The sequence below is a fragment of the Lolium rigidum genome, chromosome 4 (assembly GCF_022539505.1).
Source record: "Lolium rigidum isolate FL_2022 chromosome 4, APGP_CSIRO_Lrig_0.1, whole genome shotgun sequence".
NCBI lineage: Eukaryota > Viridiplantae > Streptophyta > Magnoliopsida > Poales > Poaceae > Lolium > Lolium rigidum.
The window spans coordinates 258,630,094-258,647,344 of record NC_061511.1 but is presented as its reverse complement, the minus strand read 5'-3'; the positions used below and the strand labels follow the sequence as shown (position 1 = coordinate 258,647,344).

The 17,251-nt window shown below is 39.9% G+C and overlaps 1 long non-coding RNA gene across 1 annotated transcript; it reads right to left on the bottom strand.

The window, feature by feature from the left end:
- Positions 1–15,399: 15,399 nt before the first annotated feature.
- Positions 15,400–15,778, bottom strand: LOC124708618. Its single transcript, XR_007005217.1, has 3 exons — positions 15,747–15,778; positions 15,566–15,666; positions 15,400–15,485 (listed from the first exon to the last, which is right to left on the bottom strand). It is a non-coding gene; the product is annotated as an uncharacterized LOC124708618 (long non-coding RNA).
- Between the last annotated feature and the right edge of the window lie 1,473 nt (positions 15,779–17,251).

The following is a 17,251-nucleotide window of genomic DNA, read 5'->3' as shown; positions in this document are numbered from 1 at the left end:
ATATAGCACTCCTATTTATGATACACATGCACTCGTCTCTGTTGCAAAAATGAACTCGACAATCCTAGCACCAGTACCTACTCCATGAGAATCGAAATCAACAACGAAAACCACCACATATAATCTGGTACTACTACTCGTCTCTGCGGACGTACTCGTCTCAGTATAATAACTGTACTCCATACGATATACCACCTGTACCTACGATGTACAATAGAAAACCTGACAAGAAACAAACAGAAATTATATAGCACTCCTATTCAAGATACACATGCACTCGTCTCTGCTGCAAAAATGAACTCGACAATCTTAGCACCGGTACCTACCCCGCGAGAAACGGAAATATAAAGATAAAACAACACGGATGATCGAAAATATGAGCAAAAAACAACAGATGGCAGTCCCCATAATAGTACATATGTAATTGTGTAAATTCCACGAGATACTAGCTAAAGCTGAACTATAAACCATAGATAAATACGAGGTGAGTACAACAATAAACGAGAAGATAATTAAAGTCAAGTACCACGTACATGGTACATTACATTGTACTCAACAACAGAAAGTCTTACAAGATAACCATACCGAACACGACACAATAAAGTCTTACAAGACAACCATAACCAACACGGCACAAATAAAGTCTTACAAAACAACCATATCCAACACGGCACGATTTAACCATTTGCCACACACAACTTCAGAAGTTGGATTTGGATGCAAAAGCATCTAACACCTCTGCATAATCGGTAGGTTGAGCTTCAACATAGTAAACTTGGTGACATGGATGGGACCAAAAAAGTCATAATTGAATATGTGGCCATTAACTTTACGCGGGTCACTAGGATCTTGGAACTTGACAAGAACACTTCCATGATGGTAGTTCTCTATGGCAAGGAACTTTGTGTGACCAAGAAACTTGCTCAAAGCATGAGCAACAACGAATGTCTTGGTAAAAAACCTGGTTATACTAAACGTAGCTATTCCAATTGTATCGACAGGACCAACATCAATTCCAAGCATATCCATTGTAATCCTTGGAAGTTCCGTACTTGGGCGAAAACTCTAGAAAATTGAATTACAAACAAGAGGGATCAAAGTTAGTAAGTGCGTATATTCCTGTGCAAGATGAGCTGAAAAAATAAGAACTAAACAAATACCTTGGCAATATCTTCGAACTTACGGATCTGTGAAGCATCTGCGACATCAACTGCATCTTCAACCTTAGGCTTTTTTGAAGCTTCTCCGAGATCAACTGCATCCTCAACCAAGGACTTTTTTGAAGCTTCACGAGAATCCATCACAAACCGTGCTTTGTGTGTTCCAGCTTCTACAACACCACAAGAAAGAATAATGAAAACAAAGAACAAATATCATTTGGACCCATACAATCAACCGAACAAAATAATGTAAACCGCAGTTTAGAAATAAGAAATAGATACAGATCTGGAAGAAATAGACGGAAAGGAGGTAGTTAGAAAGCGAGAGAAATAGAGGATGTCCGAGAAAAAGTCTAAGAGGAATAAAGAGGAAACAAAATAAGAACTACACCCGAAACAGAAACAATATATCTATAGGATTAGAGAATGAATTTACGAGGGAAATTAACAAACAAACAAATGAACATATTACGGAAACCCTAACCGGGAAGGGAAGATGGTGAGCGAGAGAGCGGAGCGGAGACGGGAAGGGTGAGCGGAGCGAAGACGGAAACCCTAATCGGGAAGGAACGAGAATATAAAACCGGCGGAGTCGGAGCGCAAACCACCAAATGCTTCTAGTACGACGACCGAACGGCGCCATTTTACATACCATAGAGTGGCTTCAAGTCACTAACACGCGGAACCCACTTTATGTTGGCCCACTCATCAGTGAGTAAAAATAAAAGAAAAGTCGGGAATGCGAAAGGAAAGAATCTCACTCGCAGGACTATCCCACGCTCCACGGCACCAGCCACCAGTGCAAATTTAATGAGAAGTAAGTAGATTATTGACTAATCGTTTCCAGTTCCCCATGCAACATGCGCATTACTCGCTCATTATTTTATTAATAAATTCAATCACCGCCACAGGCATCAAAGTGGTACCAAAGAACTGTGAATGTTCCCCGTCATACAAAAACAAAACGAAAGTTCTCTCAAAAAAAAACGAAAGTACAACGACAGAAGAGTCCCAAGAACGCCACATTTCAAGGCGTAAGTACAACGACAAAAGGCATAAGCACAGCACCTATCAAGAATAAAAGTACATTTCTATCGCGGAACAATTACACAAAACAAGTCTTGAAAAACTATTAGCCAATAGTACTCAATAGTTCCCCATGTAAAATTTCAGTCGAGTACAGAGGTGAAATGCGCACGAGTACAGCTTAGGCAGCAAGATGAATAAATGAATGTTTCACTAATTACGTACGCAAATTTTGGGTTACGCAAGAAGGTACAGGTGTAAGGTTTGTCGAGTACAGCGGTGATGGGTGCACGAGTACAGCTTCGTTAGCAAGATAAGTACATGAGTGTTTCCCTCTGTTCTCTGCACGTTGTTTGTTCTTTGGGAAAGGGACATGCGCCGGCGAGGTCGAGTACGGCGGTTAAAGGCACACGAGTACATCTTAGGCGGCAAGAGGAACACATGACTTGTTTTTCTATATTTGTACGCAAATTCTAGGTTATTCAAGAAAGTACGGGTGTAAGGTGTGTCCGAGTACGAGAGGTGAAGGGTTCACAAGTACAGCTTCGTTAGCAAGAGGAGCACGGAGTGTTTCCCTATGTTCTCCGCATGTTTTATGGTTCTTTGGAAAGGGACATGCGCCGGCGGAGTCGAGTACGGCGGTTAAAGGCGCACGAGTACATCTTAGGCAGCAAAAGCGATGCGTAGCTTGTTTCTCTATATTTGTCACGCAAATTTTGTGTTACGCAAGAAGGTACAGGTGTAAGGTGTATCGAGTACGGCGGTGATTGGTGCACGAGTACGGCTTCGTTAGGAAGAGGAGTACGGTATTGTTTCCCTATGTTTTACGCATGTTTTTTGTTACTCTCGAATGGACATGTGCCGGTAAGGTCGATTACGGCGGTGAAGGGCGCACGAGTACGGGTTAGCCGGCAACGAGGAACACATGACTGTTTTTCTATATTTGTACTGCAAATTTTGGATTATTCAAGAAAGTACGGGTGTAAGGTGTGTCGAGTACGAGCTGAAAGGTTCACAAGTACGACTTCGTTAGCAAGAGGAGCACGGAGTGTTTCCCTATGTTCTCCGCATGTTTTATGGTTCTCCGGGAATGAACATGTGCCGGCGGGGTGGAGTACATCGGTGAAAGGTGCACGAGTACGAGTTTAGGCAGCAAGAGCAAAACATGATTTGTTTCTTTATATTTGTACTGCAAATTCTAGGTTACGATGGAACGTACGGGTGTGTAAGGTGTGTACGGTACGGCGGTGATGGGTGCATGAAGGTACAGGCGTAAGTACAACAACACAAAAGTCCTAGGTACATAATATACAAGAGTACAAATACAGCTAAAATACAAGCTAGAATATAAGCTGCAAACACAAGTATTAACTACGGCAACAAACAAACAACAAAGTACAATTCGAATACGGGAAAATAACATCTACATAACTTGAGGGAAACATAGCAAGGAATAGTAAGTGTCTCACGAGTCACAATAAAGAGGTAAGTACATCAGGAAGCAAATATCAAGTACGTAAGACATAAGAGTACAAGTACAGAAAAATATATGCCAGAAAAAGGAAACCACAAATGTTCAACACAAGGTGATAGCACAAAACAGGAGATTCTTGGGTTCACTTACAAATAGTAAAAGAACAAACTAAAATATAAATAGAACCATAACGGAGAATCAATGATACTGTCGGAATACAAACGAGAGAAACATGTTTCTTTCCGAAATGGTTTGTATCTCCTTATCGAGCAACATTCACCGTCTTGCATGCTTTCTCATTATATCAATGACTGCAGGCATTTTCTTTGCATTACCTTGGAAAGTTAGCATATAGAACGCCAGCTGCTCACGCAGCTTGATAACATCATTACGCAATTAACAAATGAAAATTATATGCGGACCAACAATTACATTTGCAAAGAAAAATATAGACAAAGACTTACTTCTCTTATCTTATCTTGGAAACCACCGCAATGTTGAAGAATTACTTTCATAGCTTGAGGTCCGAGTCGTTCCTAAAAACGGTATTGAGTAAGATCAAGAAAATAAAACTATATGGATTACCACAGAACAAAACAAAGACACATAGAAACACACTTGATAAATACAATCTCTTAAAATTTTACTTACTCATTGATGTTGTCGGAAACAATTTGGGCAGGCATCACACGAAAGTTATAAATATCATAACGCTCGGAGTAATATGCTTGCTTGTATAAGCCTTCTTGAAGTTATCAATAACGAGTCATTGCAATATTTTACGCTACGGTAGCATCATAATAAGGACAATATGTCTCAAACCGTGATCGGGCGAAATTAGCGACAACCACAATCCAAAAGTGATTATCTCTAACGGGAAGAATTACCGAAAAACAACCAAATTTTTAAAATACCTAAAAAAATAAAATTAAAAGGACAAATTTAATTTTTAAAATACAAAAAATCAAACGAGTTGCACAAGAGTTGAAATAGCAGTTGAAACCAAATTCAATTATAAAACATCAAAGGAAAACTTGTGGCATACTAGACAATGTATATATTCAAGATACAAATATCATAAAAACAAAATACTCACAACATCAAAGTGATATATCCTGCGGGGTAAATTAGGCTCCATAATGTAATTCTTCGGTGCGTTCGGATCGGCACCCAATTCCCTGAATGCCCTCTAGAGAGTAGAGAGAGAAAAAAAACACACATTTTACCATTCTGCCAAACAATTATCCATAAAAAAGTAGAAAATATCCATATTTAATAAATAAATAAAAAGAGTAAAAACTTACTACACTCTCACTATACATTATGTACTTTAGGCACTGAGGGACATTGTTGATTAAATAAGACACTTGTTGTCATCTTGCTCTTCCATTACGGTGGCGGCAAATACATTCATAACGTAGTCATGAACATAACCACCGAGGTTGCATTGACAACCCAAAATTTACGTGAGTGGCCCATCTTCCCCTTGTCTCAACAATTCTTGGGCTGCACAACGAAACAAAATCACAACATAGCAAAAACATTATTTAAAATGATTAAATAAAATGGAAAACCGAGTGGCATAAAATAGTAGGATACCTTCTTCCAAATTGCCGCTGGTAAATACTTTCGCACCCACTCCATCATATCAATCTCAGCCTGCGTCGAATCTCTAATTGAGAGGAAGGGGCGATGATTTCCATGATGCAAAGGTTGACTTTGTGAAAGCCCTGCTGTTGATCCTCTATTATATGTGCCTTGTGACAGACTCGTGTTAAATCGTACCTGCTGTTCACCATAATTCCTCCGGTGATGCGGCGTAGCACAAACACGTGGGGATCGAATCATGAATTCCGGAAAGGGAGTAACCACATAACCAGCGTTCCCACCCACATCTTCATCATCATGTTGGCTACTATTATACCTTCCTGCATTTTGAGAGCTACGAAAATTTTGCTGCCCAAGCGTGTTGTAAGAAGCTGTTATGACCGGTGTTGTAAGAGCTGCGAAGAGAAGACGCTTCATAAGGAATAGATCTCTCATGTCTATAACCAGCAAACCCGGAGTTAAAACCGGACACGAGATATTGTCCTTCCAGGTGTGTTTCTTGCTTGCAAAGAAGAATGATTTGACAGGTGCAAACCATCAATGTTAGAATTAATAGCTTGGGAGCGGGAGAGTCTGCGAAATTAACGATCCTTCGCCCTCCATGGAATGTTCTTCCATTTCGATCACGGAGAATGCCACGATAACCGAGATGACAATACGAGTTGCGATGGCTGCGACATACCGGGGACTCCGTCTAGATGCTGGTGTTGAGTCTTGGATGGCATACAAACACTTCCAACGGGCACCAAATGTTCAGCCATCAAGACATGCGAGGGTGATGAATATGAAAATTTCTTCATTGCAAGCGTTTTCGTCCTCTCAATCCTTTCTATTTCTTCCCGAGCGAAGGTTCATCCAACGGGTCACATGGAACAATATAACTAGTTTGGTGCTGCTCCACTTGCCATCTTTGAGCTACCCTCCTCCGGTACGGACATCTTTTGTTTCTTCGCAGACGAGTCATTACGGAAACCGTGAGACTCGGATGAATTTCTCTTCGAAGACGGGGGTAGAAGAGAATCTTCAAGACCGGTAGCTGGATTATTAGAAGTAGAAACCTTAGCACGCTCATCGGCAAAAGCGAGTGGGATTAATTGGAGGTTACGCACTGTGGTGCAATAAGATTGAGTTTCAGCTGCCGACTTCTTGCCAATTTGTTTAACTTCAAGCTGTTGGATCGTTAGAATTACCGGATGAGCCATCTTTGCAATCTACTCTATCAGCGTTAACACAAGCCAAAGAGTCGGCCTTGCAGGTTTTCGTAGTAGCACTTTGAAGAACACGCGGCTGAGCCACTCCCTTTGCTAGTGGACTCGGGAAAACAAAGGACAACTTCATTTCCTACGGTTGCATCAACTTGTTTAACATTGTCAAGCACCTTCGGGGGGTCACGAGAGGGCATGTTTAACCTCTCACCAACTGCGCTCTTACCGGTATCTAAGGCAACCGAGCGAGTTGCAAGTTTCGAAGCAAGAGGACTATTCAAAAGTCCACAACGGTTGCAAACAACTCCTTTACTGGACAAGCAAATCCAAAGCTCCTTCGGATGGGAGTATTGATGGAAGATCCTCCACAACGCGATCAAGATACGCTTCGAGATTCGGGAGATACTCCTTATACAATGCATTTGGCGTGTATTTGCAATTAATGGGAATGAGCTGTTGAAGCAACCTAATCGTTTATAAACATTCGACTAATCGGCATGATTTGCTCACGCCACATGTCATCGCACATCTCGGCATTAGTAGCAATACCCTTATTCCTGTTACGGCTTTACGGCAAGGCTGTATGTTTGGTCATTCAATACGGAGACTTCTTGATTTGATTCAGTTCTAACGGCGAGATGGGCTATCACGCGTTCCATTCGAGCGGTATATATGATCAAAATCATTGAGTATACCCGGACAATTCGCCATATTACTTGAACCATGGCCTTGAACAAGAACCACCCTGTTTATCTTCGGATGCGCAAAATCTTCGTTCATTATAGTGGCTCGCAAGCTTGCAAAACATTGGCAATCTTATTGTTGATGATTGGCTGAATTGCAGAAAATATTTCAAAGTACAAGCCCTGCTGAATTTCTTTCAGGTCATCGATAGCCTGTTGCAAAATCAAAAACAAAACAAAACAAAAAATTAGTAATTGCAAACAATTACTTCAAAATATAAAACATTACACTACGAGATGTCAATTAAAACAGAACATCACAATAAACGTACCAACGGACGCATCGCGAGCTTCACAAAGGAGCAAAGAAACGTCTCGAGACCGGGATGCGAGATCTCCAATACGAGAAAGTGGAAGACCCACTGCGATGAAACGGAGTACGTCTCACATCCTTCAGCTAATTATAACACAAACAAAGAAAAATAAAAAACACGAGTTTCGGGACAACACATAAACATAAAATTTTAAAACATGTATTGCTCATCATCGAGATAATAAAATACACTAACCGGTATTTCGCCATAGGTTCCATCCTCACGAGAAACCAAGTCAAGTTTTTCAAATTCACTAAGCGTAACTGAATCCCATACGCTAATTCTTGGAACAACACTAGCAAGCTCTTTGACTTTTATATCAAGATATTCTAAGTAAGTCATCTACAAAGAACAACAAAGCAAAAAAAAATAATAATAAATCAGGCACTCAGATAGAATTAATCAATAACATGACAACAGCAGCTGTTGAGAAACTAAAGAAGTTACTAACCAGAGGAACTACCAAGCAACCACGAGAGGGCACCTTGTAGACCACAATCAACGAACGTTTTCATGGAAGCGAAAGTTTCGAAACACTTCTTGTAGACCGGTCATACGTGCGGATTTCCTCGGAAGGACCCTCAAGTGCTTGAAAGGTAGTCGGGACCGACACACTCATACGTCGTTGGACATAGAAATGCGGTATCTGAGAACATCATCCAATATATCTTGAAATCTTCCTCTTCCAAGTCGAGAAGACAACATATTCATTAGCTCATTTATAGTTGGGGTCTTGCCTTCACGGCATGAACGATTCCTAACAACATCCACTGAATTGCTCACTGCACTTGATAGGGATGCGCCGTCCTCCAATTGGTGTGCCTAATACCTTATGGACACACAGTGCATTGAAAGCAAAGTCAAAGCCATTCTTGAACACAAACATCCTTTTTGAAGCAACATAGTTGCTGACAATCCAAGCAACAAAAGCCCTTGGTATCTCTTCAAGACGAATATCAAGGAGAGATTCTTGACCTATATCAGCAACATAACCCCTTTGTTTGGGGCTAAGGGACTTGCAAACAGAAATGAACTTTGGAAGGCTAAGTTTTGTACTAAATTCGATGAACCATTAGGCATAGATCCGGAGCTGGAAAACGAGAAAACAATAACACATAAACACATGATCATGACATGAAAATAAACCACAAGCATGAACAAACATATTTAGGAATAACAAACAATCTAAACTAACCAAGATTTTCTCAATACGTGCAGCTCAATTTTTCGAGTATTAGCGAGATACTTTCTTCTCCATCCTGATCCTATCCTGCTCAAGCTGGTCACGCACCATGAATTCCTGAGTCACCATCTCGGTACCATCAACGGAAAAAGGCTGCGTATCGGATAATCGAGGGTGACCTCATCTTCACCATCACGAGGTACGGCAGCTTCGTCATCCATTGAACAACGCAGGCTACGAGAAAACAACGAGAACTAACAAAACCAGCCGAAAAAATCCACGGGGCTCTTTATTGAGAACCCGCCGCCTACAATCAACAATCGAAGAAAGAAATCAAACGATAAATAGGATTAGGAAGCATCCCAGACGAGAGGTTTCGAAAAACAGAGCTGAGATGGGGGGCGCAAGCGTACGAAGAGGCCAAGAGGGAGGAAGAAGATGGCTCACGGGATCAATGAATGACGGCAAAAATTACGGGAACGCCACGGAAGAAAAATTGGGAAAGAGAAATAGAACCAATCATCCCATCCACGAGTCCCACATGTCATCCACACGGAAAAGGAATCATAAGAAAAACGAGGACCCACATGTCATGCTGAAACATCAACTCCCATTTTAATGACATGTGCTGGCCCACAAATACGGGTGAAGAAATATATCGGAGATAGATATCTTAACAAATCCTCCACTTACGGTGGACAACGGGATCACGCTTTCCATCCCTTTCTCTCTCATCAACAGATTCAAAATTCAAATCAAGATCCGAGACGAGAGGAGCGACGGAGCCACCAAGGAAGACGAAGGAAGACGAACGACCACGAACTCAAGGTAAACATCTAAATTCCAGATTCGAAGATTTGTAACGTTGTATACCGTACCCGATTTTCTCGTTCGACATACGGAACCCCATCCACGACTAACATGTATTTCGGTCAATCGCAATTTTCCATCTAACTTTTTTTTTCCAACGATTCAAAATTCGAACATGCGGGACAACATCAACGCCAAGGAACAAACAAGGGATGAGAGAATTAGGCAACGTGCACGGTACATCCGATAGGAATATCCACATAGGTAAAATTCACCGGGTTTCTTTTTCATTGGTTACGGAATCTAAAGAGTCACGGACTAACCACTCAAACAGGTGGCACTAAATAAGTTCAAACATTGGGTACTCATCAAAAGTAATCGTAAATTCAAACTTGCACATTTGCTTCGAATACTTTTCAAAAGTAGCGAGTCTAACTTCTCAACCTTCCACGCTTGCTCTTCATACTCATGGACTTCAACACTTCATACTCGTGCGGAAGTTGGAGAAGAAAAAAGAGAGACATCGGAGAAGATGGATGAAACATGGGCACAACGAGAACAAGGATGAAGAACAACCAATATTGTGGTTGAACAAGGCTGCCTCCGGAGTCAAGATACCACTAACCGCACAACGAGATGGCAAAAGTTGCAAAAATGGTAAAACTTACCGAAATCTACTCTACTTACAAGCACCTCCCCGTTATGATATAGTGCTAAACTTTGTGGTGTCGGGAAGTACTACATCACCATACTAACAAATACTAGTAACATCTGCATGGAGAAAACAGGACTAACGAGTGTAGCAAGTACGGAACTACCATTCTCGTGCCTACAATGATCGGGAAAAACTAACTATTCATATCAAGAAGTACTAGTAACATTTCCAAGGAAAAACAATTTCCATGCTGTCAAACAAAAGCAACAGTATTAGGATGCCTATGTTGTTCAAAGAGTACTAACCCATAGTATTAAGAAGCATTAGAAACAGTTCCAGGCAATAACAGCTTCCTCATGTCGACAGGTACACAAGTACTAGTACTATGCCTATAATATAACTTTATTGTGGTTTATTTTGTAATGTTATCATATATCTTTATTTAAAATGTACACAACATAAACTATATTTCTTTTGTTTTTGACATGCATGTACAAAATAATTTATATTCAATTTTTTTCGAGGCAAGAATACACACGTGGAGGAACAAAAGGGAGAAAATGCAACAAAATAAACTTAAACAAGCTGAGTCACGGTACAGAGTGCGGTGTGCTCACCTTAAACGATCTCTAATAGAAGTAAAGAAGGAAGAAGCTTCCGGCAACGGCTCGACAATGGAATTGGATAGAGAGACGAAGGAAAAAAATTGCTAACCTCCGAGAAAATCAATCGGTATGCGCCCTCCTACGCTTGTTCAAGAGAGCATCCTTCCACTGCTTCCAAGCAACAACAAATCAAATCAATCACAAAAGTTCACAACGAAGGTTGGTAAAATTAATTACTAGACATGGCACCAAAAATTCACTACTAGATTTTATTGAATCAATTTAACAAATATACTTAAAATTGATTATTTTTACGAGATGGTAATATTATTGATTTGTCAATCTTCTTACGGGATGCCAATGGCACCAATTTGAGACAAAAGCATCACGAAGAAACATGAAAGCATAATTATGTGTCGGCAACAAGCAGCCAGAGCAGCTCGGTGCACCAGCGGAAAAATACAAGCAAACAAAATCATCAAGTTATGAGGTAAGTAACAAATCTTACACAAGCAAAGTACAAAATCAAAAACATTTTTAGGATAAATACTGACAATTATTTATCCATTTCTCGAGGTTTATTCAAAGAAATCGACGACGATGATATGTACGACGACAACAACGACAACAACCACACACGAGATCAAGCTAGTAGACAAGCACGACACCTCCCAACAACAATCTCAACAAAACAAAGAAGACATCAAGAAGGCATGTAGATTACAGTTAATCATCAATTCTCGCAATGACCAGAAAAGTATCTGTGATTAAAAAATAGCCTGACAAAAATAATTTAAATCCAATTTACAGGAGGTCTACAGCAACCAGGCAAGAATGAAACAACATACAAGACCAAGCAGCAGCTATGGTATACCAGACAAACAGAATGACAGGAAAACACACAAGCAACCAATACCAGAAAAAATTATCAAGGTACAATTCAAGAATTTATACAAGATAAATGATGATTATGCATTATGGTGAAACATCAGTAAACCAGGAATCTAACACAAAGTTTACTTGGTTTACTTATTTGCAGGAAATGAAGTTTGCCACAGCCAACACCAACTCCGGTGATAGCACAACAAGCAATGCAAAGGTAGTAACTACATGTATGTATTTATAATTACAAATTACAATTAAAATAATGCATTAAAAAAAATTTGTATACCTTTAATTTACAGGAAACATATGAAGCATACACATGTACAGAAACATCGGGAAACAAAATCATCGATCAGCAAGTACGTACTTTTGATTTCAAAAACAGTACACACTTTGTTATATGTGGAAATAAACATTAAAATATCTAAACATACGGAACACCATCTTACAAAAACTGATGCACAATATGAATGTTATGAATTCAGGAATACAGAGAAATGGGAAGTACAGACGAAGAAACAAGTGCCTCAAAGGAAACAAATCAAAAAGAAGCTTATTCATCATCGCAAAAACACAGCACGGGAGAATCAAACTCGCCCTCGGAGGAACAAGCTACCAAACAAGAAACAAAAGAAGAACTGAAGGATGATGATCCAGAAATAAATCCACATCCTCCAACAAAGATGGAAGAGGAAATGGACAAGATGTTCAGCACAGATGACTACCCAGCAGTTGAAGAGATTATCAGTGCAGCTATACCAAAGGAAGGTGCCCGTTTCAAAACAAGAGACGATGCATTCTATAGTTACGCTCCGTATGCAAGAAAGGAAGGATTTGCGGTGAAGAAGTTCAGCAGCAAGAGATCGGGAAAAAACGGAGAAATTTACACGCAAACGTTTGCATGTAACAAAGAAGGATGCACAAACACGGATGCCGAACCATCGTCGCACGGGAGAACAAACATACTGCGAAGACTGGCTGTAAAGCACGAGATAATTGTAAGAGAATTTGATGGATCTCGGTACATCAAGAAGGTTCACTTAGAACACAACCACCCAGTTGGAACCAACGAGACTATCTCATTAGGTTTGCACACTTGTCACAAAAGGATGACTGATCTCGACGGGAGATTAATTCATCTATTACGGATGGGACGTACGCCACCAAGGAAGATGATGTTAATCTTCCGGTCGATCGGAGGAAATTCCGTGGAATACCCTTCGATGCTGTTGATCTAAGCAACATAAAGAGTAAACAACAACAAATAGAGAAAGACCATGACATCCGAAGTGCACTGGAACGCTTCAAGACACTCCAGAAAACGATACACTGGCTTCTATCATGCCATGGAAATAGACAACGAAAAAAGAGTTCGGAGCTGTTTTGGATGGACGCAATGTGCGTAATGAACTACAAGCTGTTCGGTGACTACATATCTTTCGACACAACTTTCAGCACAAATAAGTATGGCTTACCATTTGTTCCTATAGTTGGGGTGAACAATCACGGCTCCACAGTACTGTTTGCCGTTGCTCTGCTAAAGGATCAAACAACGAGATACATTTATATGGAGTGCTGGAAACATTTGTTCGAGGCCATGGGTGGAAAAGAACCAAAGACAATAATAACGAGACCGAGGACAAGGCAATGAAGAAAGCAATAAAAACAGTTCTAAAGTCCACAACACACGAGAACTGCTACTACCACATCGTGACCAAGATGAGCCGAGAAAGAGAGCACCTTCTTTGCAAAAAACACGGGATCTGTCGGAAATGCTAATGTACATTGCAAAGAACGCATTCACACCAGCTGAGTTCGAAATGGGATGGAATAAAGTGATAGAGGATTACAATGCTAGCGGAGAAGAACACCTAAGCAAGTTATTCGGGATAAGACACAGGTGGGTACCAAGCATACTTCATGGATAAATTTTACCCATTCTCATCAAGCACGGGAAGGAGCGAGAGCACAAATAACATGTGGAAATGCTATAGCCAGCACACGAGACACGATAACAATGTTCCTTGAACAATATGAGGTCATACAAGACAAGTGCTTATCTGCCCTGGACAAGAAGAAGCTCACATCAACACTGAAAACAACAAAATTAGTAACAAGACATCCGTTTGAGAAGCAAGCTCTTGAACAATTCACAAATGACATATTCGAGAAGTTCCAGATTGAGATCACAAACAACACGGCATTCAAGGTAGATGGATCACTTGAACCTGGTCGCCACCTGCGGCTGAAAAGAATAGTGAAATTCTACAACCACATGGAATTCAAAAGGGAGTTGTTTGACGTCACATTTGACGATGAAAAAAAAAACTTCATGTGTTCCTGCAAAAAGATGCAGAGGGATGGTATACATTGCTGCCATGTAATAAAAGCAATGGTTCACATGGAGATCAATGTTTTGCCAGAGAGTTTTGTGATTAAAAGATGGAGAAAAGACATAGACATGGAACTCGCAACATTAGGAAATGTCGCGAGATGCTTCTTGCGGAGACGAAACACTAAAGTTTGCCGGTGTGATGAGCCATATGGCAGAACTTTGCAACAAAGCGTTCCCAAATGACAAAGCATACAATGTCATGATTCGAGTGTATGCGTGATATGGAAACAAAAGTGCTTGGCAGCAATAAGAGAAGATGAAGGAGCTAAAAAACTTCACGACGAAGAAACAGGTAGCAACGAAACATTGCGTGACCCACCAATGTCCGACGGAAGAGGAACAAAAAGAGGGGACAGAATGATGCCAGGTTCAGAAAAAAGACAGAAAACTAGACAAATAAAATGCGGATACTGCAAGAAATCAGGTCACAACAAAACAGGATGTGGAGAACTGAAAGCAAAAATTGCAGCAGAGGCAGCACAGGCAGCAGCACAAGCAGCAGCAGCAGCAGAAACAGCAGCATCACAGGAAAGATATACAAGCAATACAGCACAGAATCAATCAAGCAACAGACACACAAATAACGATAGTAACACAACGAGAGAGAACAACACAACCAGGAAACACTTACGGTATGTACTACCACAACGGAAGAATAAGATGCGACATGGAATATCTAGTATTTGGTACAAAAAACACATTAACAAGGTAAGTGTGCCCATGAAGTTTCTTTGTCAGTGATGAAAACCTATTGATGCAAATAATCTGCTTTTTCCTACAAATTAACATAAATTTAACATATATTTATTTGCAGACGTCGACGATGAACAAAGGATATCAAAAGGAGAGCAACAAAAGTAGGAACCACTCAAGGAGGAAGCCACATGAATATTTAGAATATATGATACAGACAATGGAATGAATATGTAATGTTATTATGTACTTCATTTCCTTATTTTGTACAATCAAGTTCACTTCATTGACTTCACTTGGACGAAAAAGGATAACCATTGTAAAAAAGTTCTTACTTTCGAATTCTTCAATCTGTTCGCGAACGAAACTTGCCAGATAATCAGGAGAATCATAAGTGAGCATCATTCCGGCGAAAAACTGTCGAAAACTTTCGATGTCAGCCTGAAAAACACGAAACAACACAATGGTTAATGATCTCCAACAAGAATACACAAGCTCCAAACGAAAAAGTACACAACGACTAAACAAAAAGATGCACAAGTACTAAAAACACCATTGACATGTACTATTTATACAGCGAACAAGTACTAAAAAACTGCCTTAAATACTATTGAATAAAACTATGTACACAACACATTACTTACCTTGAATACATCTGGGTAAAAATTAGCCTTGAATATCCAAATAAACCTCATTGCATAGATACCACAGTCACGCCTCGCGCTTGTCCTAATGGTCAAAAATAAAGAAACAATTAAATCCAAACACAGTAAAAAAAATCATAGTTCACATTAAGAAAAGATGATTACTCTGAACAAGAAGGGGTGCCGCAAACTTTTATCTTGAACGATGAGATATTTAATCTCTCGACACCATGAAGATAACTGTAAAGTTTCTTAAATGATTTGACCTGAAAGAATAAAAAATAAAAGTTATTGTTGTCATGTGTAAATAATTATTTAATTAGCTAGATTACAACGAAAACCATACAATTCTTTGAGTAGAAGCCATCTGAGCTTCAGCCAACTCCAGCGAGCTAGACACTCTAAATTTCCTGAAATGGAAGTCGACAAAGATAACCCACCAATGGCTATAATCGCAACAAGTAATGTAGACCTGTTTGAAATTAAACAATCACACGAGAAATAAGAAAGCATCCACGATACTTGTAGTAGAAAAAATATAAGCGCCAAACAAAACATGACAAACATGCCTCTTCCCTATCCAGACTATAGTACTTCAGATCATGTTCGAGCAAAGCTTGCAGGCAAGATGAATAGGGTCAGCCTCATCCACATCAAGAATATGCTTGGAAAAAACAACAAGAAGATGTTTAAAAAACTAAATGCTAAAAACATTTAGTTAAAAAATAAATAAATCTAAAACATATACACATGACGTACCGCCAAAGAGCTCGGAATAAATAAGAAATCAAGACCATCATCAACGCACTTAAGAAAAACATCCATAACGAAGGATCCATGAAACCACCACCCTTCATAGCAAGGTAGAAACTATGCCAGTTGACGGACTTACCACCAACTTCAAGTATTTTCTCGGAACCGCAATTGTTAAAAACAACAAGAATAAACATCCGTATATACAAAAATAGATGAAAAATAGATGGAAAATTGAATTACAATGGTTACCCTTCAATGTAATTCCTAGGAGCCTCAAGTACATCAGCAAACAACATTCTATGCAAAGCGATTCTGAGGACTTCCTCTTCCCCGGATAGCTCCTTAAGCTCAAGACAATCATCGAATCGCCGTCCGCATAGGAATCATACTCCCGAGCCACAGAACTACCTCCAACAACATTTGCAGTTTCAGGCTCCTTTCCCTTGCATGTACATGGCCCCGAACGCTCAAGACAATAATCCTCAAGACAATAATCAGAATCAGTGTCTGCATTGCCATCACCCTTCTGTGCCACAGAACTACCTCCAACAATATTTTCAGTTTCAGGCTCCTTTCTCATGCAAGCACATGGCTGCTTCTTCAACTCAATTGACAAAAGAGAAACCATATCACGCATCTGATCAGCAAGACCACGTCCCGTTCTTATCATCGACGAAATGAAGATAGTCTTCCACATTTCTTTCAGCTTAGAACGTAACTGTAAATAAAAAACACAATTAAGAATGCAATTTACAATAACACAATAATTAAAAATAAAAAAACATAATAAAAAACCTTACATCATTATGCATTTCACCAGGAAACATATCTGAGATGTGACGATCGACTGCTTCACGAAGATGGTCAGGAATACCAGAACGAGAGTGAAAACCTGGATCTGCCATCTTTTCCAACCTGAACAAGCACTGGAGAACACTAAAATTAGTTCAGGTACAATGTGTGCAGCTTATCACTTTCGAAACTAGAAAAAACAGGACAACAAAAAAAGATTACAACAGAAACCACCTTTGCGTCGCAATTGCATATCTTCACTACACGTCTAAAACGATACGCGCCTTTGGCGCAAATACATCG